At 46.4% G+C, this 15,547-nt stretch overlaps 1 non-coding gene across 1 annotated transcript; it reads right to left on the bottom strand.

The window, feature by feature from the left end:
* Positions 1-205: 205 nt before the first annotated feature.
* Positions 206-360, bottom strand: LOC131270168 (5.8S ribosomal RNA). Its single transcript, XR_009179293.1, has one exon. It is a non-coding gene; the product is annotated as a 5.8S ribosomal RNA (ribosomal RNA).
* Positions 361-15,547: the final 15,187 nt, after the last annotated feature.

Raw genomic sequence — 15,547 nt, 5'->3', positions numbered from 1 at the left:
CACCACAAGCACGCCTTCTCCTCGTACTTCCGCCTCACGCGGGAACACGGACGCTCTAAATACTTCGAATTCCAATGCCAGTATATTGTAAACCACGGGTTCTTTAATGCTAGCGGGTCGTCGCGACCCTAGTTAACATCATGGTGCACGTCTCGTGACGGGTGTCACGGCGTAGTTAAATGTATGCGATACATTTCTCAAATATAAGCGCTCAGTCATCTGTACATCATGGTAGGTTCCCACGACGTGCAATATGCGTTCAACTTATCAATGTTCATGTGTCCTGCAGTTCACATTATGACGCGCAGTTAGCTGCGGTCTTCATCGATCCATGAGCCGAGTGATCCACTGCCGAGGGTGACTAACTTGCGTAAGCCGCCGCTGTGCGCGTATACCCGTTCCCCGTAGGGAGGAGCAAGCCGCCGCTTAGAGACGAAGCATAAAGTGTCCTCATTCCACATAGGGCAAGCTGGATGAATCCATTTTACCCAGGACGGCCGAAGCGGCGTGGACCAGGGGAGAACTGAACCTTATACTTCACACCACAGTAAGTCTACGTGTCCTCTTCCACATAGGGCAAGCTAGAACTAACTATCTTACCCAGGACTGCCGAAGCAGCGTGGACCAGGGGAGGAACACACTTTTCATGGAAACGTAAGGCATCCATGACTGCCATAACGTAAGCCGCCGCTGTGCGCGTATACCCGTTCCCCGTAGGGAGGAGCAAGCCGCCGCTTAGAGACGAAGCATAAAGTGTCCTCATTCCACATAGGGCAAGCTGGATGAATCCATTTTACCCAGGACGGCCGAAGCGGCGTGGACCAGGGGAGAACTGAACTTTATACTTCACACCACAGTAAGTCTACGTGTCCTCTTCCACATAGGGCAAGCTAGAACTAACTATCTTACCCAGGACTGCCGAAGCAGCGTGGACCAGGGGAGGAACACACTTTTCATAGAAACGTAAGGCATCCATGACTGCCATAGTGCGTAAGCCGCCGCTGTGCGCGTAAACCCGTTCCCCGTAGGGAGGAGTCAAGCCGCCGCTTAGAGACGAAGTATGAAGTGTCCTCTTCCACATAGGGCAAGCTAGAATGAACTATCTTACCCAGGACCGCCGAAGCAGCGTGGACCAGGGGAGAACTGAACTTTATACTTCACACCACAGTATTGAGTAATGTGCCCTCTTCCACATAGGGCAAGCTGGAATGTTCCATTTTACCCAGGACGGCCGAAGCGGCGTGGACCAGTGGAGGACTACACAATCATGAGGTTTGATATCGACTTGTGTGTTTCAATAGGGTACCGATGGTATGTTTTGAACCGATTTGATTTAGCCATTCTGAAGTCATCACTTGGTTGAAGCGCTGAACTAGGGAGGCATCGTTTACATTACTTGTATATATTGGTTTTCGCATGCTCTACTAGGTTAATGTCATAGGGTTGGCTATCGAGCATGCCCAAGTGATGACTTGATTGTGTGCTTGCTTGAATTCTTCACATTTCATACCATCGGTTAGTTGTCGAATCATTCCTCGATCATAACCTTCGTTCTTGTTTCATGTATGCTCTCTTCCACATAGGGCAAGCTAGAATTAACTATCTTACCCAGGACCGCCGGAGCAGCGTGGACCAGGGGAGAACTATACTTTGTCTTGTATGCCCTCTTCCACATAGGGCAAGCTAGAATGAACTATCTTACCCAGGACCGCCGGAGCAGCGTGGACCAGTGGAGGACTATACTTTGTTCATAACACCACAGTATTGAGTAATGTGCCCTCTTCCACATAGGGCAAGCTAGAATGAACTATCTTACCCAGGACCGCCGAAGCGGCGTGGACCAGTGGAGGACTACACAATCATGAGGTTTGATATCGACTTGTGTGTTTCAATAGGGTACCGATGGTATGTTTTGAACCGATTTGATTTAGCCATTCTGAAGTCATCACTTGGTTGAAGCGCTGAACTAGGGAGGGGCATCGTTTACATATATATTGGTTTTCGCATGCTCTACTAGGTTAATGTCATGAGGTTGGCTATCGAGCATGCCCAAGTGATGACTTGATTGTGTGCTTGCTTGAATTCTTCACATTTCATACCATCGGTTAGTTGTCGAATCATTCCTCGATCATAACCTTCGTTCTTGGTTCATGTATGCTCTCTTCCACATAGGGCAAGCTAGAATTAACTATCTTACCCAGGACCGCCGGAGCAGCGTGGACCAGGGGAGAACTATACTTTGTCTTGTATGCCCTCTTCCACATAGGGCAAGCTAGAACTAACTATCTTACCCAGGACTGCAAAGCAGCGTGGACCAGTGGAGGACTATACTTTGTTCATTACACCACAGTATTAAGTATGGTGTCCTCTTCCACATAGGGCAAGCTAGAACTAACTATCTTACCCAGGACCGCCGAAGCAGTGTGGACCAGGGGAGGACTATACTTTATACTTCACACACTAGCCATACTGAAGTCATCACTTGGTTGAAGCGCTGAACTACGGCGGGGTAATCGTTTACAGGTTATAATCATATAGCTGCATGCTCATTAGTAGATAATGGAATATTGTATGGCAATATGAGCATGCCCAAGTGATGACTTTGTTTCAAGCTCAACAGGTAGGGTATTGAGTCCTCTTCCACATAGGGCAAGCTAGAATGAACTATCTTACCCAGGACCGCCGGAGCAGCGTGGACCAGTGGAGGACTCTATACTTTATACTTCACACCACAGTATTGAGTACGACTTGCATAAAGCCCCTATTGAGAACCACGAGGGCTCTCTCAATGTAGAACCACGAGGGCTCTAGTACCGATTCTCTCGGTACGGCTTGGTCCGTGTTCCTTTATGCTTGTACTCTAAGTATTAAGTATTGTGTCCTCTTCCACATAGGGCAAGCTAGAACTAACTATCTTACCCAGGACCGCCGAAGCAGTGTGGACCAGGGGAGGACTATACTTTATACTTCACACACTAGCCATACTGAAGTCATCACTTGGTGGGGGTGAACTACGGCGGTATCTATCGTTTTGGTTCGGTCTATATAGGGTCGCTTGCATGCTCATTCGAATATAATGTAATTGTGTATGGCAATATGAGCATGCCCAAGTGATGACTTTGTTTCAAGCTCAACAGGTAGGGTATTGAGTCCTCTTCCACATAGGGCAAGCTAGAATGAACTATCTTACCCAGGACCGCCGGAGCAGCGTGGACCAGTGGAGGACTCTATACTTTATACTTCACACCACAGTATTGAGTACTTCTTGCATAAAGCCCCTAATGAGAACCACGAGGGCTCTCTCAATGTAGAACCACAAGGGCTCTAGTACCGATTCTTTCGGTACGGCTTGGTCCGTGTTCCTTTATGCTTGTACTCTTAGAAAGTCTCAACCCGGAGGTCTTGACTTTGATTGTCATAGTTGGACTACGACGGGGCATCCGACCATTGCTGATCGAACACCCCTGATTCACCATCTTTCGGGTAGGCGGTACGCGTACCTCCGGACGCGGAAGTCTCAACCCGGAGGTCTTGACTTTGATTGTCATAGTTGGACTACGACGGGGTATCCGACTCATCGAATACCCCAGAAGCACACCATCTTTCGGGTAGGCGGTACGCGTACCTCCGGACGCGGAAGTCTCAACCCGGAGGTCTTGACTTTGATTGTCATAGTTGGACTACGACGGGGTATCCGACTCATCGAATACCCCAGAAGCACACCATCTTTCGGGTAGGCGGTACGCGTACCTCCGGACGCGGAAAGTCTCAACCCGGAGGTCTTGACTTTGGTTGTCATAGTTGGACTATGACGGGGCATCCGACCATTGCTGATCGAACACCCCTGTTACACCATCTTTCGGATAGGCGGTGCGCGACACCACCGACGCGGAAAGTCTCAACCCGGAGGTCTTGACTTTGTATTGTTGGATAGTCCTCTTCCACTATAGGGCAAGCTGGAAATATTCCATTTTACCCAGGACTGCCGAGGCAGCGTGGACCAGGGGAGAACTTCACGGAATCTTCAGGCATCCATGATTGCCATAGTGCGTAAGCCGCCGCTGTGCGCGTCAACTCGTTCCCCGTGAGGAGGAGTCTAGCCGCCGCTAAAAGACGAAGCATTAAGTGTCCTCATTCCACTATAGGGCAAGCTAGAATTAACTATCTTACCCAGGACCGCCGAAGCAGCGTGGACCAGGCGAGGACTATACTTTATACTTCACACCACAGTATTGAGTACGACTTGCATAAAGCCCCTAATGAGAACCACGAGGGCTCTCTCAATGTAGAACCACGAGGGCTCTAGTACCGATTCTCTCGGTACGGCTTGGTCCGTGTTCCTTTATGCTTGTACTCGCGGAAAGTCTCAACCCGGAGGTCTTGACTTTGATTGTCATAGTTGGACTACGACGGGGCATCCGACCATTGCTGACCGAACACCCCTGATTCATCATCTTTCGGATAGGAGGTGCGCCCACCTCCGACGCGGAAGTCTCAACCCGGAGGTTCGGACTTAGAGTTTTTCCCATTTAAAAGTTTTTCTCTTAGCCATACTGAAGTCATCACTTGGTGAACGATTGAACTAGGGCGGGTTAATCGTTTATAGGTATCATGTGGTTTGCATGCTCTCTTAGGTTAAGGTCATGTGGTTGGCTATCGAGCATGCCCAAGTGATGACTTTGTTTCACGCTTGCTTGATTTCTTCATGATTCCCTGTTATATAGTGTAATCATTCGAGAACAGGGAATCTTTGGTTTTGCTCAACAGGTATTGGATGTCAACTTGGTATCTAGATCGCATTAAGTCTCAACCCTTAGGTTCGGACTTGTATAGTGACATCTTGTTACGGTCTTGAGTCTCAACCCGCAGGTTCGGACTACTTAGTGTTTGATCGAATATAATATGGCAACTTGTGCCTAAGTCTCAACCCGCAGGTTCGGACTAATGTTTATTTGGCCAATGTATGTATAAGGCAACTTGTGCCTAAGTCTCAACCCGCAAGTTCGGACTTGTGTATTTGTTCGAAGTCATGTATAAGGCAACGTGTGCCTAAGTCTCAACTCGCAGGTTCGGACTTGTTAGTGTTTCGTCAACTTTCATATGGCAACTTGTGCCTAAGTCTCAACCCGCAGGTTCGGACTTGTGTATTTGTTCGAAGTCATGTATAAGGCAACTTGTGCCTAAGTCTCAACCCGCAGGTTCGGACTTGTGTATTTGTTCGAAGTCATGTATAAGGCAACGTGTGCCTAAGTCTCAACCCGCAGGTTCGGACTTCTATAGTGTTTCGTCAATTATCATATGGCAACTTGTGCCGAAGTCTCAACCCGCAGGTTCGGACTTCTATAGTGTTTCGTCAATTATCATATGGCAACTTGTGCCGAAGTCTCAACCCGCAGGTTCGGACTTCTGGAAGGATCACTTGGCCACTAATGATCCTTCCGCAGGTTCACCTACGGAAACCTTGTTACGACTTTTACTTCCTCTAAATCATCAAGTTCGGTCAACTTCGATAAAGCAGACGCGGTTCACGAGGATCCAGCGAACGATCATCTCCAAAGACCTCACTAAATAATCCATCGGTAGTAGCGACGGGCGGTGTGTACAAAGGGCAGGGACGTATTCAACGCTGGCTGATGACCAGCACTTACTAGAAGTTCCGAGTTCATATGGACCATTGCAATCCATAATCCCTACTAAGTGAGTATTTGAGTGATTTCCCGTTCCTCTCGGAATAGGAGACACGCTGCTACCCACATTGTAGCACGCGTGTAGCCCAGAACATCTAAGGGCATCACGGACCTGTTATCGCTCGATCTCATTTTGCTAAACACAAATTGTCCTGCTAAGCAGCGTACCGTAAGTGCACTTGCGCACACGAACAGCGAAGGTGTCAGGTCATACTCCACCGAAAGGTCCTAACCCGTTCCAATCGGCATCGACGCATTAACGCTGACTGCGTTCTAGTTAGCATATGTGAGTCACGTTCGTTATCGGAATTAACCAGACAAATCAATCCACGAACTAAGAACGGCCATGCACCACTACCCTTAAATTTGAGAAAGAGCTATTAATCTGTCTCACCTCCATAAGTTCGGACCTGGTAAGTTTTCCCGTGTTGAGTCAAATTGAACCGCAAGCTCCATTTCATTGTGGTGCCCTTCCGTCAATTCCTTTAAGTTTCAACTTTGCAACCATACTTCCCCCGGAACCTGACTTTGGTTTCCCGGAAGCTACTGAGAGCACCTGGTTGTAGCGTCTCCCAATTGCTAGTTGGCATCGTTTACGGTTAGAACTAGGGCGGTATCTAATCGCCTTCGATCCTCTAACTTTCGTTCTTGATTAAAGAAAGCATCCTTGACAAATGCCTTCGCTTTAGTTAGTCTTACGACGGTCTACGAATTTCACCTCTCGCGCCGTAATACTAGTGTCCCCAACTACTTCTGTTAATCATTACCTCCGGTCTGAGTACAAACCAATGAAAGATTAGACCAAGGTCGTATTCCATTATTCCATGCAAGATTATTCTAGGGCGTTTGGGCACCCTGCTTTAAGCACTCTAATTTGTTCAAGGTAAACGTGAGCGGTCGAGCTCTATGTTACACTTGCACCCGTTGAAGGGCACACCATGACACAGACTTGGTGCCCTACCACACCATTGAGTCGCAACCAGATTCCGACTTGGCCCACCGACCACGGGTTGACCGGGTCGGCGGAGCCGGACTGTGTTGGACAAGTATCAACTTCGAACGTTTTAACCGCAACAATTTTAATATACGCTAGTGGAGCTGGAATTACCGCGGCTGCTGGCACCAGACTTGCCCTCCACTTGATCCTCGTAGAAGGATTTATGCTCTACTCATTCCAATTATGAAACATCATTAAAGAGTTTCATATTGTTATTTCTCGTCACTACCTCCCCGTCCCGGGATTGGGTAATTTACGCGCCTGCTGCCTTCCTTGGATGTGGTAGCCATTTCTCAGGCTCCCTCTCCGGAATCGAACCCTGATTCCCCGTTACCCGTTGCAACCATGGTAGTCCTCTATACTACCATCCATAGTTGATAGGGCAGATATTTGCGAGATCTGTCGTCGGTGCGAGACCATACGATCAGCATCATTATCCAGACTTCAACTCAATGACACGGAGAACCCGCGATTGGTTTGACTAATAAGTGCACCAGTTCCCGCGAGGGTCCTGGCATGTTGCATGTATTAGCTCTAGATTTTCCACAGTTATCCAAGTAACTAGGTTGATGATCTCGTAAATTATAGCTGTTATACTGAGCCTTATGCGGTTTCACATTAAATCTGTTTGTACTTAGACATGCATGGCTTAACCTTTGAGACGAGCGTATATTACTGGTAGGATCAACCAGAATTCCGACTTTGCGTTCGAATGTTCATTGTCCCATTGCACCCGGAGGAGCAAACACCACGTTCTATATGTTGTCAAGTCCGGTAGCACACGGGAGGCGAGCCCCCGTGCGAACCTCATTGCCCTCGTATCACACACACCCGATGCACCGGACAGGCACTTGAGCGGCATTCGACTCCGCTAAGCGCTCGTGCGCCCGATTGTGCATGCGCTGACGGGGCCTTCATACCCCTACCACAGCGACCTTATGCCAAACTTCCATGAATACTTAGGTGAGCTGACAAGGGCCTTCATTTCCCTACCATCAACTAAAGGACACGCTAGGCGCGTCCGATCATTGCAACTGCGGGGCTTTCATACCCCAATCACCACAGTACGCAATTCACCAGAGTTTAATCACAACCCCCCCGGACATGGCACACTATTAACTTGCAACAAAACTTAGTGTGTGCCGGGCACATCGGTTCCACAAAATCATTCCCGATGTACCCCAATTGGGGTTGTGAACGCATCCATGGTCCTCTGACACACCCAACCAAGCGTGGATACTACATACCTCAAACACCCAGTACACTAACAGACAAATCAACATATGGTTGCTTTCCCCCAGACATTTGCCAATCACTTGGCACCCGGACGGGAACTCGCTCCTGATTGCGCCATTGCCACCCATTTGCCAAGAGCGAGTTCTGTATGTAGATTTCATTTGGAAAGACAACCGTGTACTGGATATTCTATCCGACGATTACAGATGACGAGTACGAGACTCGACTACACTCACGGATAATACATTTTGGGTCGAGATTGCTTTCGGGGTTTTCGATTGGTCTTGCGCTTGTAAACGTATAACTTTGACTTGTGGTAACCTCGGTATGTTAGTCGATCACGTGGTTGTGAACTGGGTACGGGTGGGCAATCTGTTCACTTGCACTCTGGGTAGGAATATGGTGAGCGCTATAGGTTAAAGATCATGGTATGGTTCCATCGTGATGACTTTCGCTAGATAGTAGGATGTTTGGATAGTTATAACGTTTTTGGCCATTTGTTCATAGTGTTCGGTTCATTGAGGAATTCGATTGGTCTTTGCTTCACACACGTGGTCGATCACTTGGATGTGAACTAGGGTGAGAATAAGGTGTTCACTAGTGCTCTTAGGTTTTGGATCAGTACTGAGCACTTGATTGGTTTCGCATAATATGTATCCATAGTGATGACTCTTTCCAGCTTAAGATTTCGTTACCAGTTTCGAATCCTCCCCACGTTCGATTTTACTTGGTTAGGTTTTCGAGTGTAGATTTGAAAGCAATCTCATGTATGTATCCCATCTGATATAAGCCACTGACAGTTCATGTCACCTCGTTCAACTCTCGCTGGGTCACAGAAGTATGTTACTGCGCCCATTATCCCTACTCGGATAGGTTCGGTTCGTTCGTTTTATACTACGGTGAGTAAACTCAATTTGTGCATCGCATAGCCATGGAAAGCAAGCTTTCGCGGGCCTCTTCGACTGTTTTGATACGAGCTGTGCCCGTGATGCTTGTCATCCCAGGATACTTGACCCCTTTGGACGACCGCATGACCATCAGAAAGTAAATTCCACGTTCGATTTGGGGTGTTAACCCCGAACATAAAGTCTTTGTGTAGAACCACGAGGGCTCTATAGTACCGATTCTCTCGGTACGCTTGGTCCGTGTTCCTTTATGTTCGTACTCTTGTGAATAAGATTCACGTTCGTTTTGGGATATTTGCTACTGTCACCGTTTGAGTACTATGGGGCTTGAACCCCTAACATAAAGTCTTTGTGTAGAACCACGAGGGTTCTATAGTACCGATTCTCTCGGTACGCTTGGTCCGTGTTCCTTTATGTTCGTACTCTTGTGTGTATAATATTCATGTTCGGTTTGGGATATTTGCTACTTTCACCAGGGTCCCGTTCTTCATACAAGTCTGCCTTGCTAATGTGGTAACTTTATAGTGTAGTTCTGACATCCCAATTTTGGGACTTAGCCGATTTTTCGTATATTTCCATATGACCCATAGGGTCCCTTTCTTCATACAAGCTTGCCTAGGGCGATCGGTCAAAACTTGTCTTACTATTCGATTGGTCTTCGCACTTTCACCCTAGGCAGTTCGCCTAGGTCTGTCTTCTTGAGGAGGCCAAAACCCGAAATAAGGAGGTTCGGCCGACCCTGAAACCTCCCCTGTCTGAACTACACTAACCCGATTTTTCAGGGTCCTCAGCGCCATACAACTTTGCCTAGGTCACTTGTACTCTTGACTTAGGCCATCCGACTTGGTCCGTGTTTCTTCCTAGGGTTCACCTAGGTACTTTGCCTTGCTTGATGTGGTAACTTTTTAGTGTAGTTCAGACATCCTAATTTTGGGACTTAGCCGATTTTTCATGTATTTCCATATGACCCATAGGGTCCCTTTCTTCATACAAGCTTGCCTAGGGCGATCGGTCAAAACTTGTCTTACTATTCGATTGGTCTTCGCACTTTCACCCTAGGCAGTTCGCCTAGGTCTGTCTTCTTGAGGAGGCCAAAACCCGAAATAAGGAGGTCCAGCCGACCCAAAAACCTCCCCTGTCTAAACTACACTAACCAGATTTTTCAGGGTCCTCACCGTCATACAACTTTGCCTAGGTCACTTGTTCTCTTGACTTAGGCCATCTGACTTGGTCCGTGTTTCTTGCTAGGGTTCACCTAGGTACTTTGCCTTGCTTGATGTGGTAACTTTTTAGTGTAGTTCAGACATCCCAATTTTGGGACTTAGCCGATTTTTCATGTATTTCCATATGACCCATAGGGTCCCTTTCTTCATACAAGCTTGCCTAGGGCGATCGGTCAAAACTTGTCTTACTATTCGATTGGTCTTCGCACTTTCACCCTAGGCAGTTTGCCTAGGTGTAGCTTCTTGAGGAGGTCAAAACCCAAAATAAGGAGGTTCAGCCGACCCAAAAACCTCCCCTGTCTAAACTACACTAACCAGATTTTTCAGGGTCCTCACCGTCATACAACTTTGCCTAGGTCACTTGCACTCTTGACTTAGGCCATCTGACTTGGTCCGTGTTTCTTGCTAGGGTTCACCTAGGTAGTTTGCCTTGCTTGATGTGGTAACTTTTTAGTGTAGTTCTGACATCCCAATTTTGGGACTTAGCCGATTTTTCATGTATTTCCATATGACCCTTAGGGTCCCTTTCTTCATACAAGCTTGCCTAGGGCGATCGGTCAAAACTTGTCTTACTATTCGATTGGTCTTCGCACTTTCACCCTAGGCAGTTTGCCTAGGTGTAGCTTCTTGATGAGGCCAAAACCCAAAATAAGGGGGTTCGGCCGACCCAAAAACCTACCCTGTCTAAACTACACTAACCAGATTTTTCAGGGTCCTCAGCGCCATACAACTTTGCCTAGGTCACTTGTTCTATTGACTTAGGCCATCTGACTTGGTCCGTGTTTCTTCCTAGGGTTCACCTAGGTACTTTGCCTTGCTTGGTGTGGTAACTTTTTATTGTAGTTCTGACATCCTCATTTTGGGACTTAGCCGATTTTTCGTAAAATACCATATGACCCATATGGGTCCTTTCCTTCATATAAGTTTGCCTTGCTTGGTATGGTAACATTTGAGTGTAGTTCTGACATCATCATTTTGGGACTTAGCCGATTTTTCGTAAAATACCATATGACCCATATGGGTCCTTTGCTTCATATAAGTTTGCCTTGCTTGGTGTGGTAACATTTGAGTGTAGTTCTGACATCCCCATTTTGGGACTTAGCCGATTTTTCAATCAATACCATATGACCCATCAGGGTCCTTTGCTTCATATAAGTTTGCCTTGCTTGGTGTGGTAACATTTGAGTGTAGTTCTGACATCCCCATTTTGGGACTTAGCCGATTTTTCAATCAATACCATATGACCCATCAGGGTCCTTTGCTTCATATAAGTTTGCCTTGCTTGGTGTGGTAACATTTGAGTGTAGTTCTGACATCCCCATTTTGGGACTTAGCCGATTTTTCGTAAAATACCATATGACCCATATGGGTCCTTTGCTTCATATAAGTTTGCCTTGCTTGGTGTGGTAACATTTGAGTGTAGTTCTGACATCCCCATTTTGGGACTTAGCCGATTTTTCAATCAATACCATATGACCCATCAGGGTCCTTTGCTTCATATAAGTTTGCCTTGCTTGGTATGGTAACATTTGAGTGTAGTTCTGACATCATCATTTTGGGACTTAGCCGATTTTTCGTAAAATACCATATGACCCATATGGGTCCTTTGCTTCATATAAGTTTGCCTTGCTTGGTGTGGTAACTTTTTAGTGTAGTTCTGACATCCCCATTTTGGGACTTAGCCGATTTTTCGTAAAATACCATATGACCCATCAGGGTCCTTGCCTTCATATAAGTTTGCCTTGCTTGGTGTGGTAACATTTGAGTGTAGTTCAGACATCCCCATTTTGGGACTTAGCCGATTTTTCGATCCATACCATATGACCCATCAGGGTCCTTGCCTTCATATAAGTTTGCCTTGCTTGGTGTGGTAACATTTTAGTGTAGTTCTGACATCACCATTTTGGGACTTAGCCGATTTTTCGTAAAATACCATATGACCCATCAGGGTCCTTGCCTTCATATAAGTTTGCCTTGCTTGGTGTGGTAACATTTTAGTGTAGTTCTGACATCACCATTTTGGGACTTAGCCGATTTTTCGTAAAATACCATATGACCCATCAGGGTCCTTTGCTTCATATAAGTTTGCCTTGCTTGGTGTGGTAACACATGAGTGTAGTTCTGACATCCCCATTTTGGGACTTAGCCGATTTTTCGACCAATACCATATGACCCATCAGGGTCCTTTGCTTCATATAAGTTTGCCTTGCTTGGTGTGGTAACATTTGAGTGTAGTTCTGACATCCCCATTTTGGGACTTAGCCGATTTTTCGATCCATCCTATATGACCCATCAGGGTCCTTTTTCTTCATATAAGTTTCCCAAGACTTAGTGCTTTTTACCTTTGGACACCAATATCACCCTTACGGGTTTCTTTGATCTTCTCACTTTGTATTGACCAAATGTAGGTCTTGCCATGCCAAACATATAATTGTTCTACACCAAGTCTCTATCTCGTACCGCCAGCTCGGTACATTCGATCAACCTGCCCTTAAGGCACCCGGGACTTAGCCATTTTTTCACATTTTTCATGATTTTGAGGCAACTTTTCTCGACTTTGTCACCTTATATCACCAAGATCCTTTCCCTTTAGCGCTTCACTCTGTTCGTATGATATTTAGCGCTGACTATCACCTTTCTATCGCTGACCTCAACTTCTTATTCGGTGCCATAGAGCCAGAGATATTTGGTGTATGCTGTTATAAGGGAAGTTTGTCACTTTTTCAAAGGCCCACTTTGGGACGCCCATATCTCACCTTCACGTATCTTCGATCTTCTTGTCGTCTATGGACGAAACTTAGGTCTTGTATTGGCCAACTTATAAATGTTCTACGGCCAAGCCGTATCTCTTACCGCCAGCCCGGTATTCATGGACTTAGTCGGATTTTCGCCTCTCGTGGTAACAATTTCTGACTTTGACTCACAATAACACCCGAACGGTCACATGCTAGCGCTTTGCTTGGTAGGAATTATAGTTAGCGCTACCTTTTCTCTTTCCATCGATACCTTGTTCGTTCCATACCATGCCATACAGCCGAAGTTATGATGTTTCCCGTTTTCCATATCATGTGGAGCTTATGCTCTGGGAAAACCATCTAACACCTGTACCACCCTTTTGGGTACCACCGATCTCGTCACTATGTTCGGGCCAAATATAGGTTATAACATGCCCAACATATAATTGTTCTACACCAAGTCTCTATCTCTTACCGCCTGCTCGGTATTTTACTCGTAAGTCCAAATTTCACAACTTGTACTTTTTGGCCCAATGTACTCGAGTTTCAATTTTGGTAACATTTTTCGACTTTGACACTTAATAACTTCCAAATCATGCTAGTTAGCGCTTTGCTTTCTTCTAGTCGTATCTAGCGCTGGGTGTTACCTTTCCAAAACATATCCTAGCTTAACAATCCATGCCATACAGCCGGAGCTATACGGTGCACAAGTCAAATCCATTTTAGCCATGTTTCATTTTTGCCAATTTTTGACCACTCGTATCACCCTTCCAGAGTGGTCCGATCTTCTCGATGTCTATGGACGACTTTTAGGTCTCGTAGAGGCAAACTTATAAGTATTCTACGTCAACCCGCTATCTCTTACCGCCTGCTCGGTATTCTTGGTCTTGTGTGATTTTTGGAAATTTTGGTATTATTTTTCCACTTTGTCGCTTAATAACTCAGTTTTGCTCAACACTTAGCGCTTCGGTTGTTTGGGATTATAGTTAGCGCTCGGTTCGACCTTTCCAACACTGATCTAAGCTTGTCGATCCGTTCCATACAGCCTGAGTTATTCGCGATACCGTGTTTCAACCCATTTCTGAAGTCTCGTTTTGGTCCAACTTTGAACCAGCCATATCACCCTCTTGGGTACCTCCGATCTTCTCGCTCTATATTGGCCAAAGTTAGGTCTTGAGGTAACGTACTTATGATTGTTCTACGCCGTGTTCGTAGCTCTTATCGTTCGCCCGCTATTTTCGATCATAAGGTGAATTTTCGCCTCTAAACCACCATTTTTCACCTTTGCCCTCTAATATGACCGACTTGCTCAACACCTAGCGCTTCGCTTGGTAGGACACATAGCTAGCGCTCGTCAAGACCTTTCCAACGCATATCCAAGCTTTCCGATCCGAGCCATACAGCCTGAGCTATAGGCGATACCGTTTTTCCCATTTTCTTGGTCACACGCACTTTAGGGTACCCCTTTTTGCCTTTGACCCTTAATACCTCCTCCGGGTCACTAGTAGGCGCTCAGCTTGGTAGGAAACATAGCTAGAGCAGGCCTTCACCTTTCCAAAACTGCCGAAAGTGTACCGATCCGACATCTAGAACCAAAGTTATGGTCATTCCCATCATGCTCTACTTTCATGGTCAACCTCCACCAAGCACACCTAGGTTGGACCAACTTTCACCAACTCATCTCGAACCCCAAATTTGCTTCGACCTACTAGGTTTCCCTAGTAAAGTGGTCAAAACATCCATTACAACACGACTGGTCTTTCTGGTGGTCGACCTAGGCGACTTTGTTCGACGACCACCACCCCATGGAACTAAAAGACGTCCCTTGATACGGACCACCGATACATTTTCCGGCCTGTCTAAACTACACTCATCGAAATTTTTTTGGGTCCCCACCGTCATACAAGTTTTCCTAGGTCAAGTTTTTCTTCCGGATCGGCCGCGGACCTCACTTTTCATTATCTAGGGAGGCCATAGGGCCCCAAAAGGGGTTTTTTAAAATTTTCGACACTTTCGACTTTGGTCGGATTTTTTCCGATTTTGGTCCGACCTAGGGACTTGGTGGTCCAAGGAGCCTCGGGACCAAACTTTTTTCTCAGGGGTCCCTACCTCCATACAACTTTGCCTAGGTAAATTTTTTGTTCCAAATCGACCGCGGATTTCACTTTTCAATATCTGGGGCTCGTGTAGAGTCCGAATATGAGGTTTTCTCATTTTTCGACATTTTCGACTTTTTTCGACTTTTTTCGGGTTTTTCGACCTAGGGGTCCGCCGAACAAATTTTGGGTCAAAAATTTTTATTGAACTAGTCGAAAGTACGCAAAAAGATAAGACTTTTTGCCGAAGACACCATGCCCCGGAACCGACTCCTTCCCCTTCAAAATAGGGGACAAACGTGATTTTTGAAACTTTTCCTTAGGGAGCCCAAGACTTAGAAAATTTTCAAATTCTCGATTTTTCGATTGCGAGCTAGCGCTTTGCGGTCTTCGGCAATGTTGTAGATCTCGACGAGATAAAACTTTTTGGTCAAGGGACATTTTGCCCTCCGACCCCTCCTTCCCCCCGCAAATCGCCCCCCAAAGTGCAATTTTTGCATTTTCACCTCTTTGCATGCACTGTTCGGCCCAAATGGCCACTTTCTATGGGTCTGAGCGCTTTGCGGTCTTCGGCAAACTTTTAGAGCGTACCAAGCCCTAATTATAATTGTTCTACACCAACTTCGTACCTCTTCATCCCTGGCCGCTATTCGCGTACCAAGGTAATT

Source organism: Anopheles coustani (assembly GCF_943734705.1).
Source record: "Anopheles coustani chromosome X unlocalized genomic scaffold, idAnoCousDA_361_x.2 X_unloc_155, whole genome shotgun sequence".
NCBI classification, from domain to species: domain Eukaryota; kingdom Metazoa; phylum Arthropoda; class Insecta; order Diptera; family Culicidae; genus Anopheles; species Anopheles coustani.
Note: the sequence above shows the minus strand (reverse complement) of the source record. Positions and strands in the feature narration are given on the sequence as shown.